Raw genomic sequence first — 16,247 nt, forward strand, 5'->3', positions numbered from 1 at the left:
ACTGGTCCCATATCCCCAGTCGAACCCACTATACCAAACGGAAAAGGAGCTACTAACCAAGGTCCAGACCGGGTGGGTATCCCCCTTGTTGTAGACCCAATTTTCAGGGCTTCAACACCTAGTTCAGGATGCCTCAAGCCAAAAAATGGTTTCGTTGCTGAGGTAGGTATCTGTCTGAGGAATGTGTGAAGTCGAATAAATTTTTCCCAACTAATAAAGAAATAAAGAAGTGGATAGATCGGAAGTTGCACGAATTTACAGCTTAGGAAAATAGGAATCTGTGTCTATCGAAGGAAGAGTGGTTGAATAGATATATGTATACAAATGAGCATGAAATTTTATTTTTCTTTTTTCCATGTGAATTACACCAGTGGTTATCAAAATTGGAAGATAGTCAAGGCATGTGGAAGTTGGAAAACCCTACGGTGTGGACATTAGAGTTGGTAAGGCATCTAGAAGCTTCAGAAAATAAGATCATGAGGGATTTTGATTACTGGATCAGTAGCATTTTTGGAGGATTCATCACTGAATTCGTGATCGATACATCTGTAAGCTATAGAGAACCTAAACAACAATGCTTCAAAGGACTAAGAGGTAAGTATCTAAAATCCCTGAAAACTTGGATTAAAATTCTATTGTGTGAGAAAATGGTTATTCCATTACATTAATGTTTAGAACAGGTCTTATGGGAGTTACGCGAAGTGGAAAAAAGTTCAGAGGAAATCTAGATTGACATGTTGAGTACAGTCCTTTTTTGGAAGTGTCTAACAGCGATGAAGAAAGTAGTGCTTTGAGGACACCTCTAGGTGCACTACAGGCGGTAAATCAGGGTATCGCAGGGATACCAAATCCATCCACTCTGCCTCCATCATCACCTCTGCCTCACACACTGTTGGCTTATTAGGGCTTGACCCAGGTTCATAGTTAAGTTAGCCAAACAAATCCCAGTACTACAGGCCCTTTTAGCAACAGCCTGTGGAGCGCGGATTGAGGTCTCACTTGAAGTAGTATGGGAGGGTGGTAGAACCAGGTTTCCACACCCTGGAGATGTCTGATGAGTTAAAGTGCTTCGTGGTTTGACCTTGTGTGCACATCTCTACGCGCACTTTCCTGTACCTCGCAACCTGAGATGTTGCCTTCATGTAGCCCTACTCAAGGGTTGAACGTTGTGATTCTACGTTATTACCCAAGTGTTTGCTGATATTTCACTATTAGTTGATTAACTTAGCCTACTTGCATGCTTTAAGTTATACTTAACAATCTAAACCATTCATATAGGTGCGCAGAGTAAATAAACAGTATATTTCCAATTTATATCAAACATGCATTTAACCCAAGAACAGATACACAAATTGGTAACAAAACTTCTCTTTATTAATTTCTTCCTTGGTTAAAGACTCGACGGCACCCTGTGCACTCAGCTGTGGACTACTAGGCCTCTACACACTTAACTGCAGAGCCTTCTCCTACTCTACGACCTAAGACACACATAGCCACTTAGACTCTTTCTCTTTCTCTTTTCTACTTCCTTGTTATATTTTACACTTAGAGCCTCACTCTATTTATAAAATCCCATGGTCTGTGGACCATGGGTAGGCCGACATTACATTACAAGACTAGGGCAAACAACCCTGTGACTCTATCATACATTTCATGCTCCGTGCCCACAATTTGCAGAGTCTTTACAACAATATCGGGTCAAAACTTGGGATTTGAGCCCCAAAACATGCCTTGGGGGGATTCCATGCCCAACAGGCCCCCAACACAAACATTGTGACTTGCCCTTGAGTCACTTTGTCAGTGCGGTGATCTTTGCACGAAGTCCCTCCAACTATTCTCGAATTGTGCTGAGGTCAGCAACGCACTGAGCTGTTGCTTGCTGAATCTGCTGCATCCGCTATTCCAAGACCTTTGTGTCTAAACTGTTTCAATACATTTGTACCTAGATCTACTACATACATTTATAGTCTCATGCTCCCTTCTAGCTGCCTGGAGCGCTAAGACTGTCCTTCCATTGGCTAGTCAGGTGGTCACACCACCTGTGTGGGGGTCCATCCTGTCCTCCATCATGGTTCTCGAAGAATCCCCACCTTCTATTATTGTGGTTAGCATCGCGCACTTCACCACTTGCAACGCGCTACCTTGGTCACTACGCTTGGCAATATGTGTTCCAAGCCAAGGCATTAGACTAGCCAATTCACGACGATAATTCTCAAACTTGTCAGTATGATTGTGTGCGCCTTGCCTTATCATCCTAGTTTTTTTGGTGAGAAACTCTTTCATTATGTCGTCCTCTAGCTTTTTTACCTCTACATCCATCAAAGTTCTTTTCTTCCTTTACCGTACCTTTTCTTTTTCAAGTTCGCGAAGTCTAAGGTTTCCCTGTTGGATTTCTTCCTCAAGTCCCATGCGTTCTGTTTCTTGCGGCTGTGTGATCCCTCCTTTTCGGGCTTCGAGAACCATCATATATATAGGTGCTACTATTTTCGGTCTAGGCTTTGCATGATCCATAGGGATCACAGCCTCTGCTTCATACTTCAGCTTCAGAAGTGCCTGCAGGTCCCAGTCAGTGCATCTTACATGGTGGACTGTGTTCAATACTTTGCACAACTTGTCAAAGGCTTCCACGTAGATAATCGTGGGTGTGCTGGGTCTTATCATACTTCGTCATTCGCACCATCCTCTTGGCCGCTCCTACTTGTTGGTCCTGTTTCCTATCACGAGGACAGTGTGTGTTCGTGTAGGTTGCGTACCATATGCCTATACCCATCTGGAGAGGTGAGCACGTAGGTTGTTTCATCCATCATACCCAACTTTCATCCACATTTGAGGCTTTCCAAACCACATGAGCATAACCCCCCTACATTCGCGCCAGTCCTCAAAACTTCTTTGATGCGTACCCCACCATCTTGCAGGCGTTGTGGGCAGTGCCCATTTCAGGGTGTCAAAATGTTGTTGTTCTGGCACTTCTCTTTCAAATTTGTTCAGTAAATCCTCCACCACTGTCAACCCATCATACACAGGAAGCTCTCTTACCTCTATTTCCATGCAATGCAGCACCCTTGTCATCATGTTACAATTGAGGGTGGTTACCTCATGTAACCAGTTCTACCACCGTTCTATCTCCTCGTCCAAATCTAAGGTGCAGGAGCTTTCACTCTCCCACAAAATCCTATCATCTATTGTTGGATTCACCCAATCCTACCCTTATGTGGTTATCTTGTAGATATAGTCTTGATTGTTGTCATTATCACAGCCACGCACCGGCTCTGTGTAGTGCGATCCTTCCGTAGGGTCTAAAGGTACCACTACGCGGAGTGAATTTTTCTCAAAAATCATCTTGTGCTTCTTTAGATTTATCACTCCATTCATGTTAGTGGCCCAATATATTCCCAGTAGTGCGAGATAGGGATTGCTATCATAAAAAATCTCTATCACTTCGAAATTTGCAAGCGTGCTCACACCTTCGATATCTACTGTTATTCCTTGCAATCTTCCCATTGGTAGGATCTTTTATTGGTTCGCCATTCACAATTGAATAAGAGACCATTGCAATGCGGGCCTGCCCATGCGCTCCGATTTGTGCTTTGGCAGGATATTCGCGTCCGATCCTAGATCCAAAATCACTTGATCCATCTCATATTCCTTGATTTGCACAGTCAATCTCATCTCCCTTCCTTTTCACATTGTGTTCTTTCTGAGCTTTCAAACTACACGCGGTTCTCCTGGTCCAGTACATCTACTGATGAGTTCTTGCAGCCCCTTCACTACTTTGTTGTCACGCAACAACTTCATGCATGTCTCCATAAACGTAGTAAGCATTGATGGGTCCATCTCCGGTTTTAGTTTGTCTTTACTACTTGAAGTGGAGGCCTCCGTGAAGCTCTCATTAGCTTCCATGAATGTCTCCTTCACGTGCTCCAAATCAAATTCCAGTTCCTTTGTTGGAGCCTTGGGAACCCAGGCACTCTCTTCGGGTTTCTTACCTTTGTCATCTCTCATTGTAATACCACTTTGGAACATGATGTTTACATTTGAGTCCTCCTCGCGCAGCTTAGACCTCCTCATTTGCAGGTTCTGAGTTGGGGGAGGTTGGAGTGTTCCTTTATCGTGCAACCTTGCTATGAGTGTGGGGCAGTCCTCCGTCTCATGATCAAACTGGGTACAATATAAACATGATGCCCTCATCAAATTTGTACAATCGTGGGCATAATGCCCTGGCCCTCCGTAATTGTAATAGATTAGCTGTCTGTGACCCCTTCCTAGTCCCATTCCACCTCGACCTTATCCGTGCCCCTGAAATCTAGTGCATGCCATACCTACATTTGGATCAAGGGCTCACGTTTCAGTCTGAACTCTATAGGTAGGAGTCTGATCCATCATCAATTCATAACTTTTATAGGTGCACTTATCATGGCCTACTGATCTACAGAAATTATAAAACAATTGTTGGGATGTTTGTGTATACTTCTATAATAGATGGCAGTTATCTGTAGCATGCTTCCCTCCTATCTGACAAATTGTGCACCATAATGCAGGTGTCATGCTCGGTCCTGCTTGTGCCTCTGGTCTCAATGGCATTGGCCCTCCTCCCACTAGGTAGTTCGCGAAGACCGGACAATGGTCCTTGTCATGTCCCTGGCATTTGCACTTTATGCACCATACCTCCTCGCGCACTTCTGGGCGAGTTCTCCTATCTTGTTTCAAGCTCTGCATCTCGAGGCACAAGTTTTTCAACTACGCATGGATTTGTTGGACTCCCAGGTTAGGATCTTGTATTGGGGTCTTGTGCAGTCTCATTGTGATCTCCAAAGATTTGGCCTGAGTGGATAGCTTCTGTTGTGACAACGTGGTCCTTAGATGTGGTGTTAGCAACGCTACAAACCATGCACGGTGTTGCCCATCCATCACGAATCATACCCTTTAGTCTCTGATCTAGCTCATACGGGGTCTTGATTGGAAGCATCACGATTTCCTTAAATCCAATAATTGACTGTGGCTCTAATTTTTTCCTACTAAATTCCATGTTTAGCGCAGCTTGGATATCCACAATCTCTGTGTTTGGATTTTCATTGGAATGCTTAATTTACCATGTCAGTGCGTGATCCTGCAACATGCTCACCAACGTTGCCCTCTTTATATTGTCATCTATGACTCCTTGTACTTCCCATTCAACCTTTACCACGAACCAAAATTTGTCTGGATCTTCATTCCCTACTCCTTTGAACACCGACAACTTTATCACGCTCACCATATTGAACTGTGGTGGTGGTAGAGGTGGTGTGGGCGAAGATGGGGGTGAAGATGGTGAAACTGGTGGTGGTGTAGGTGGGGGTGGTATGCACGGAATTCACTACCTTATCAGACTGATCGCACTTCTTGGTGAAACTTTCACAAGCTCTTCCTTGCTTTCTCACGGAGGTGAAATCAAGGGTTAGTTTCTATCTTTGCGCTACCTTCGTTTCTATAGATCCTCCCACTTCGCGTAGCCCCAAACATCAATTTATTCACATAACCTGGTTTTCACACAATAGCATCTTAATCCAAGTGTTCAAAGATTTAATGTACTTACCTCATGGTCCTTTGAGGAAGCATTGTTCCGCCTTGTTGTAGATGACTGAAGTATCTACCACGAACTCGGTGATAAACCCTCCTATAATTCGATTGAGCTAATGGTCCATAGCGCACATGATCTTATCTTCCGAGGCTTCCAGTCTGTGCACCAACTCTAGAGTCTACACAATAGGTTTGTCGAGCCTACACCTTCACTGACTGTCTGCTAACTTCACAATCCACTCGTACAACTGAGAGGGGAAGGATGAAAAGAAAATTTCGTGGATTTCTGTATATAAGTAGTTCTCTAACTACTCTTCCTTCGATACTCATGGATTCCTATTTTCTTGCACCGGGAACTCATGAATCTTTATGTCCAACCACTCTTCAATTTCTTTCTTTTTCGGATTCCAGTGACACAACATCAAACATCTCTTATGCAGATCCTGGTCTTGACAACGGAACCATTTGTTGGCTTATTGGGACTTGACCTAGGTTCAGAGTTAAGTTAGCCAAACAAATCTTGGTACTACTGGCCCTTTTGGCAACATTACCTGGAACACGGACTAAGGTCTTACCCAAAGTAGTATGGGAGGGTGCTAGAACCAGATTTCTACACCGTGGAGATGTTTGATTAGTTCAAGTGCTTCGCGGTTCAACCCTGCACGCACATTGCTACACACACTTTCCTGTACCTCGCAACCTGATATGATGCCTTCGCGCAGCCCTACTCAAGGGCTGAACGTTGTGCTTCTACATTATTACCTAAGTCTTTACTAATATTTCACTATTAGTTGATTAACTTAGCCTACTTTCATGCTTTAAATTATACTTAACAATCTAAACCATTCATAAAGGTGCACAAAGTAAATAAACAGTATATTTGCAATTTATATCAAACATGCATTAACCCAAGAACAAATACACAAATTGGTAACATAACTTCTCTTTATTAATTTCTTCCTTGGTTACAGACTCGACTCCACCCTACGCACTTAGCTGCAAGGGTCCGTGCACTCAGCTGCTGACTACTAGGCCTCTGTGCACTCAAGTGCAGAGCCTTCTCCTACTCTATGACCCAAGACACGCTTAGCCACTTAGATTCTTTCTCTTTCTTTTTTCTACTTCCTTGTTATCTTTTACACTTAGAGCCTCACTCTATTTGTACAATCCCATGGTCTGCGAACCATGGGTAGGCCAACATTACATTACAAGACTAGGGTGAACAACCCTGTGACTCTATCTTACATTTCGCGCTCTGCACCCGAAATTCGCAGAGTCTTTACAACAATATCGGGTAAAAACTTGGGCTTTGAGCCCCAAAACATGCCTTGGGGGGATTCCATGCCCAACACACACCTACACCTCCACCTCCACCTCCACCTCCCCTTACACTATTCGAAAAGGCCAACGCGATGAAGATATCCATATTCAAGGGTTTGGGGACAAAAGACCTTAAAAAAATTTGGTTTGTAGCAGATGTTGCGTGGAAGTCAGAGCAGGTTATCGATGATGATTTAAAGAAAGCGCAGCTGGTTACAACACTACAAGATAGAGAAATATATAATAAGTCATTCCTCCTCTATCTAAAACTATCCTCACCTGTATGGATTCATTATTTAACAATATTAAGCTATCTTACATTTCGCGCTCTGCACCCGAAATTCGCAGATTCTTTACAACAATATTGGGTAAAAACTTTGGCTTTGAGCCCAAAAACATGCCTTGGGGGGATTCCATGCCCAACACACACCTACACCTACACCTCCACCTCCACCTCCACTTACACTACTCAAAAAGGCCAATGCGATGAAGATATCCATATTCAAGGGTCTGGGGACAGAAGACCTTAAAAAATTTGGTTTGTAGCAGATGTTGTGTGGAAGTCACAGCAGGTTACCGATGATGATTTAAAGAAAGCACAGCTGGTTACAACACTACAAGATAGAGAAATCTATAATAGGTCATTCCTCCTATATCTAAAACTATCCTCACCTCTATGGATTCATTATTTAACAATATTAAGTATTGTTTGGCTCATCAAAATGTAACACTGGACGAGACGAAGAAGGCACTCAATAATGAATTCAAAAAGCCTAAGTCATAATCCCAGTCTGTAATGGAGGTCAAAGAGATCCAACAAAAGGTAAATGATTCTGCATGGGACTTTGATCAAAGAATGAAGTGTCTTCTCCAATAGGCTAATATGCAGATCATGAATGATCAACATATGTATTGGTACATTGCTTCACTATTACCCCATCTGAGATCACCACTGTCACAACAGAAAATTGGAACGCATGTTGAAGCATTAGAGATTTCTATGAGATTGGAAGCTTCACCCATTCAAGATACGAATCCGAGGGTAAAACAAATTCAATCATAGTTGACTTGCTTACATATGGACTTACAAATCCTCAAAAAGGGAAAGGAAGTCTAGACTAAGGTTCACGCAGAAGTTTGGTGCTTGAAATGCATAGGCTATGGTCACAATAAGGACCATTGCCTGGTATATCATAATTATCTTATTGGGGGAGGCCCTACCCCCCTAAAGCCAGAAAATATCGCTGGGTCGAGCACAGGAGTAGAACCATGGTGCACTATTTTTCAAGTTATAGGACAACATGTGACATAATTGTCATTTACTACAGAAGTTTGTACAAAGCCCCCAATAGTTGTTTTCCAATTTATACAAATTTGTAGGTCATGCTAAGTGCCATTGTTAAAGCTATCGATTGATGATGGATAGAACCGCTACATATAGAATGTATGAAGAGACTCGTCCTCAACAAGATCAGGGCGCAATTGCGGCACACAGAGGATTCCAAGGTCGAGGAAGAGGGTGAGAAGGAGGAGCTGGAAGTGGTCGTGGTCAGATCATCTATTACAATTATGGGTAAGCGGGTCATTTTGCACATGATTTTCAGAATCCAACACACCCTTCCTATCAATATTGTTAACAATTTGACCATGTTATAGATGATTTGCTAGTGCTTATCACAAATATGCAAAAGAATACTTAGACCTAGCATCCTACGTAGCAGATCCAAACGATGAGTTCATAGCCTAACAAAAATGGGCCTAGTGTTAATATTTTTATGCGAAGCAGTGTAACTATTGGTGAAGATAAGGGGAAAGACCCAGAAGCCGATGTGTGGGTTCATAAGGCTTATGAGAAAGTGATGGGATTCGATGTAAATTAGGTGAATGAAATGTTTATGGAAGCAAAAAGGATCTTCACAGATGAAGGAGCTTCTACATGAAGGACTCAAAATATGGGAAAGTCTGAAGCTACCAACACTATGCAGGAGACAGACCCACCATTATTAGCATCATTTTTAAAAACATGTATGAAACTCCTAAGGGATAAGAAGGTAGTAGAAGGAATACAAAAAATGATAGATAATTGCACTGGTAAGAATTAGCCTATGCCAGAACAACACACAGTACATAAGGTGGGAAAAAGTAAGAAAAGAACTGGTCATGAAATGAGATTAATTGCCCAAATTGGAGAATATGAAATGGACTAGGTAATTCTGGATTTGGGGTCTCATGCAAATGTTATTCAAAAAAAAACTTGGGAAAGAATTCAAAGAAAAACACTCCAGTGGTCCCTGATCTAGCTAATAATGTTGAATCAGCAGAAGATTATTTCTACGGGGCACCTACATGGAGCGATTGTGGATATTGAAGGGGTGTGCGCCATAGCTGACTTGGAAGTAATCAAAATAGTGGATGATAATAACCCATATCCAACACTGCTTGGAATTGATTGGGCATTTGATATGAATACAGTCATCAATCTAAAGAAGTGAAGTATGGAATTTGAAAAGAAAGAACTAAGGGTGATTGTGCCATTGGATCCAGCCAAAGGTGTACGGTATACTGAACTAGTCTATGATTATGAGGAAGACGATGACATTGAGCATATCTATAAGCTGACTACACGGGATGAAGATTGGATCAAACCTATGGCAGATGGGTGAATCACATGGGAGAAGGACAACTCCTGTAATTTGAATTTAGACGAGGAGCTCAAACACTGGTAGAACCGACTGCATGAAGTATCATCACTGCGCTGCAATAGGATTACCAAATCACTACGATGTATATCCAAAGAGGTACGCAATATACCGTATTATGATGGTTTAGGGGATGTCAATTTATTTCTGGATAATTTTGAAAATGATGTACCAGAGGAACATTAGTTCCAAGTGCTAGACATTGTGCTACAAGAAACGCCTGCCCATTGGTGGGGCACGCATAAGAATAGTTTTGCAAAGTTGAAGGAGTATCGAAGAATGATGAAGTTGAGGTTTGGGTACGATAATACCCGCATTACAGAGAAATACACATGGAAGGATGATCCATGTGAGCACTTAGCTTGTTGGACAAAAGCATGGGGAGAAGAACCACCACTGGAGTGGGTTCATATCTTCTGCCACACTTTGGATACAATCCCAATGAACTGGCATCTAGAAACGGAGTTGCGATACGAGACCATAGAATGGGACATTTTGAAAGAATTTTTTATGCTAACTTTTTTGCTTTGAAGATGGATTTGAATGTATTGATGAGGAATTACAGGAAATTATAGCAGAAATATTTAGAATCCATGAAGAACCGGTTGAGTGGGTATAACCTGATTCAGGTATGCAGCTGCACCATGTGCTCAAATGCTACAATGTGACTGCGAAGGATGGTGAGGAAGATTCTAGGAACATCCACATTCTTGAGTCGGAAGGACAACGTGAAGTCAAGGGATCTAAAGCATAAATCCTTGATATATTAGAGCCCTTAAATACTAAGCAGGTGAATATTGGATTAGAAGCATAGCCAAAGTTTGCGAACATAGGAAACTATTGGCACAAAGATATAGTAGATAAGGTCGTGGAGCTATTGTGAGAGTATTAGGACTTATTTACCACCAAGTTCTCTAATCTAAAATGAATAGTAGGGGATCTGGGAGTCATGAAGATCACTTTGAAGCTAGATGCAAATCCAGTGAAATAGTGCCCCTGCTCGTTAAATCCTAAGTATAAGGAAAAAGTGTGCAAGGAATTGGATAAAATGCTTGAAGCCAAGATCATTCAATTCGTTGAGGAATCGAACTGGGTTAGACCCATGGTGGTTCAAGAAAAGAAAACATAGGGTGAAATTTAGATATGTGTGGACTCAAATAAATTGAATGACACATGTCCATGATCCATTCACTATGCCATTCACGGAAGAGGTACTGGAGAATGTTGGAGGACAAGAAGCCTATTCATTCACAGATAGATTCTCAGGGCAACATCAGATCAAGATCACACTAGAGGACTAGAGTAAGACCACCTTCATGACTAAATGGGGTTTCTTTAAGTATATAGTGACGCATTTCGGGCTTAAGAATTCCCTTGCAATTTTTTCTAGGGTGGTAATTGCGGCCTTCAAGGAATTTATCCATAAATTTTTGGGACAGTGTCTAGATTAGTAAAAAGACATGTTGCTAGTCTACGTGTCATGTTGGATACTTGTCAAAAGAATCAAATAGCCCTTAATTTGAAAAAATTCATAATTTGCGTACCCTACGGGATACTCTTGGGCTACGTTGTTTGCAAGCATGGATTGATGGTAGACCCTACCAAAATTATAGTAATCATCAATTTAGAAGCCCCAAAAAATTTTAAACAAATGCATGAAACGTTGGGCCATACGGAATATTTTAGAAAGCTCATCAAAGAGTATGAGCAAATCACTATGCCCATGGAAATATTTTTGTAAAAGAACGCGACATTTTTCTAGGATGAGGACTGTCATAAGATTTTTGATATTTTGAAGGAGAAAATGGTCACCACATCCATTTTATTGTTCCTTGACTAGAATAAGTAGTTCCACGTTCATGTTGATGCTTCCTACATCAGGCTAGGAGTTGTGTTGACCCAACTAGGGGAAGATGATATCAACCATCCAATAGCATTTGCAAGTAGAAAGTTATCAAAGGCGGAAAATAACTATTCAACCATAGAGCATGAAGGTTTGGCAATGGTGTATGCATTGTAGAAATTCATGCAATATCTATTGGGTGTGCACTTCAAGTTGTATACTGATCATTCTGCTCTGAAATTCTTGGTCAACAAGCTTGTGTTGCGGGGGAATATTTACAGATCATTGTTGTTGTTCTAAGAATAAGATTTCATAGTAATTGTGAAGCCAGGTCACTTGAAAATTGGACCAGATCACCTATCATGCATTGAGAATGGGGGTGAGCCTACTATTCTGGAGGAAGGATTTCCTAATGCACAACTCTTCACTATTCACGTCACAAATGATAATTTTGCAGATATAATTCAATTGTTCTCTACATGTACAGCTCCTGAAGGGTATTCGACACAAAAAAAGAAGGAACTAGTGGTCTGAGTTGCAGATTTCTCTGTTATCACTGGACATATATATAAAATGGGCTCTGATGAAATACTACGTAGTTATGTTTCGGAGTATGAGGCAAAGTATGCTTACAGAAGCTCTTGGAGGAATAGTGGGAGGACATTATGTAGGAGGAGAAACTGTGCAGAATATCCTACAAGCAGGACTTTGGTGGTCGACTGTGCATAAGGACTCTAAAATATATTTCAGGTCATGTGATGTATGTTAGAGAATGGGGAGACCATTGCAAAGAGATGAATTGTGACTGAATCCACAAGTGACGTTGCATGCATTTGATAAGTGTTTAATCAACTTTGTGGGACTGATACAACCACTGGGGAAGAATACAGGGGCGATATATATCATTCCCATTACTAAATACTTAACTAGGTGGGTGAAGGAATAGCCTGTAAAAGGTTGTAGCACTACTACCACTGCGAAGTTTATTTTTTAATATATCTTATCTCAGTTCGACTACCCTAAGATTTTTATGAGTGATACACGCACGCACTTCTTGAATGACACAATTGTTGCATTGCTTGAGGAATTCTAGAAATATCATCAGAAGAGTATGTCTTACCACCCTCAAGAAAATGACATAGTAGAAGCCTTCAACCAAATTCTAGAAAGCGCTTTGATGGAGATTTACAATGCGAAGCGAAATGACTAGGATGTGCACATACCAGCGGTCCTCTAGGTGTATAGGACTGCCTGTAAAGATTTGAAAGGAAAAAAACTGTTCAGAGTGATATATGGGAAAGAGGCTATAATTCCCATGGAGTACATAGTTCCTAGCTTACAAATTGCAATAGTTGTGGACATGGCTAATTGCAATACCATGGAAGAATGGCTCACAAAGCTTGTTGAGTTGGAGGAAGACCATTTCTTGGCGGGATTTCATCAACAAATGTAGAAGGACCATGAAAAGGCATGACATGATTGTGATATCAAATAGTGCACCTTTAAGTTCAAAGATTTAGTGTTTCTATAGGACAGTAAGTTCACAAAGTTCTCGGGCAAATTTTAGATGCATTGGCTGGGGCCATATGTTGTGAAGGAAATTATAGATGGAGGCGTATTTCAGCTCACGAAGCTGAATGGGGAACTATTTCCTTTAAAATTCAATGGGAGTCAATTGAAACTGTGCAGAGGTGATCCTACCCTTGTGCAATGACTATATGATTGCGGGAGAGTCTTAGTACTCCATGCAGTTGCAAGGAAGTATGGGACTTTAAAATACAGTGCCCGAATATTCCAAACGCAAAGTGAAGGGGCTATAGGACAAGTCGAAGGATGGTGCCGAGGGGATCTATGCTGAAGGAGATGCACTGAAGGAGATGTGCTAGGTGGATGGGTCTCACTCAACGTGGCCAAAAAATGACTCTTGGATGCACTGTAGTTGATTTGATGGAAATTTTTTCATTGAAAGGAGCAGGGAAAAAGCACTATGGAGCATATCTTTGGAAATCTGCGACCTGTTGGCTTGTTGGGGCCTGACCCAGGTTCAAAGTTAATTAGCCAAACAAATCCCTATACTACTAGCCCTTTCGGAAATAGTCTACCGAGTGCGGACTGAGGTCTCACCCAAAGTAGTATGGGGGGTGCTAGAACCAGGTTTCCGCACCCTTGAGATGTCTCAGGGGTCGAATTGGTCCAACAACTAGTCCCTACACATAGGTTACTTTGCGCACTTCCCTGGCCTTCATGCCGTGATATAATCGCCTTTGCGCAGCCATAACCAGGGGCTGTGGGGCTTTCTTGTTGCTGGAGCAGTGCTCTACACTATTTCCCTAAGTTCTTCTAGCTTATCTTCCTACACCCGTTAGTTAACTTCACGTAAATGGTTGTCTTACATTAGATTTATTTATACAGTACATTCATATGAATTCGCGCAACAAATAAACATTACACTTTCAATTTATACCCAATAATTCTTTAAACATGAAAAGATACACATAAATATGATGAAACTTCTCTTTATTAATGCTTCCAACGGTTACAGACTCGACCTGCCCTGCACACTCAGCTACAAGGGTCCGCGCACTCATCTGCGGGCTACTAGGCCTCTACACACTTAGCTGTAGAGCCTTCTCCTACTCTACGACCCAAAGACACACTTTACACTTTGACTCAATCTTGTAGACTCATCATGCTTCTGTTCTGTTTTCTTCTTCCTTTTTTTCTATACTTAGATCCTCTCTCTCTTTATACAATCCCATGGTCCATGGACCATGGGTAGGTCTATCAAGCCGACATTACATTACAAAACAAGGGTGGACAACCATATGACTCTATGATGACTTCGAATTCCACGCCCTCAAATCATGGAGCTTTTACAAAGGACTTGGTCAAAACATGGGCTTTAAGCCCCAAAACATGCCTTGGGGGGATTCCATGCCCAACAAGCCCCCAACACAAATATTGTGACTCACCCTTGAGTCACTCTATTAGTGCAAAGATCTTCACGTGGAGTCCCTCCAACTCGGCTCAAACCACTACAAGGTCAGCATCGCACTAGGCAGCTACTTGTTGGATCACCTATATGCGTTGTTCCAAGACCGCAGTGTCGAAATTGCTTCCCTAGACCTATTCCTACGTCCCCTACATTTGTGCGAGCTTGCCTTTGATTATTGTTGTGATGGTGAAGACCTCGTCGATCCAAGGTTGAACGTGTGCCTTCAAGACTGCTTCTTTGTGCCATGCTGCATCTACCTGCTCTTTCAGCGCTTTAGCCTACTGCATGCACGCGAGCCTCTGAGTGAGGGCCACCATCTGCGTGGTCCCTTTGATGTTTTCGTACTACTTCTGGAGCTCACATGCCTCTATCTCTAAGTGCTAGATGTTGGGGTCCTCTTGCAGACTCATGAGGACTTTAAATGACTCCTCCAACATTCTGGTGCAGTCCCTTACTGCATTGCCAATCTCGTCCAGCCCTGATGCAATAGTGTTGGCACACTATTCTCTTACTTCCAGAGGGGTGGAAAGCTACACCTTCAACAACATCTATATTATCTTAAGGTTCTGCTCCAGCTAAACCTTGGTCATTTCTTCCCATGCCTCGCGCACCCCTGCTGCTAGTCTGTGGATGCGCACGTCCGCTGGTGCGTTTGCTGGGATGGCTAGCTCAGGGACCATCTGACAGGCTTCTTCTAGTACCCATACCATTTTCCTATTCTGTGACACCTCTTCGTCGCGCTACAAGCTCAATTGTTCCATGTTTATCTTTCGCTCGCTTAATACTTGCAACACGCTACTTTCCCTAGCCCACAGTTCTACAGTAATCCCATCCCGCAGAACACAGTGTCTCCCATGGGAGTACATCCATGTTGATCTCGATACCTTTGAATGCGCTAATCATAGGCCTGTCAGCCTCATTTATGGTGACGAGTTCCCCTTCTGGCAACACGATGGTGTTTGTTGTCCTGGTGCACAACATCTGCTCTACTGCAGTTGTCCCTACTGCGAGGCTGGTCGAGAGGGTACCAGCCTGAGGAGTGCATACCTAAAACTCTTATAGTTGCACTCTAAGGGCCTCCAACACAATCTAGTTCTCTTGCATACAGTTTTGGAGGGCCTCAGAGGTGACATCGTGCATCGTCTCGCCGATGTCATGCAGATCACCCTCACTAAGGGTGATCGAGTCAATAAACAACTTTGATGCGTTGACCTTCATGTGTGGCCCCATCCGCTTAGTTGGCCGCTGGTGCTTCAATTGTGTTAACATGGTTTGTGGATCCACGCCATCCTCCTCTTCCTCTGCTTCCTGGCCATGTGAAGGCAGCTTTTGACCCTCACGCGTCTTCTTAGCTGCCTCCTACATTGTTGTTGTTGTTGTGGCCTTTTTTTGTTCTGCTTCTATCTGTGCAACGTCCTACACCTCTTGTGCTTTTGTTGTCATTGCCTCTTGCCTTCTCGTCTCTGCCAACTATGCCATGCGTAGTTTGGCCTCCTCTTTCTTCTTCTGCACTGCAGACTTCTCCATTGCCACGATGTTTGGGGTGCGCCACTCTAGCAACCATGTCTCCAGTATATCAAAGATTACATCGTCCGTGGCTAAATAGGGTAGCTCACTCCATTTCTTAGCCATCTCCTTGCGTGCTCTGATGTATATGCTGTGGATGTCTGCTTTAAACTTTGAAAAAATTTGCAAGCTATTGTAGATAGTGTGTGATAACCATGGCTTATGTTTAATCCCCATCCTAAGGTTCATTTCCATGATCACCCAAAATATCTTGTTTTCATGGATCTGATTTGCATCCTTCATGGTCCAGATTGAAGCGTACTTCGTG

The sequence above is a fragment of the Pinus tabuliformis genome, chromosome X (assembly GCF_031772625.1).
Source record: "Pinus tabuliformis cultivar Carrire ecotype Pingquan chromosome X, CPIR1, whole genome shotgun sequence".
Taxonomy (NCBI): domain Eukaryota; kingdom Viridiplantae; phylum Streptophyta; class Pinopsida; order Pinales; family Pinaceae; genus Pinus; species Pinus tabuliformis.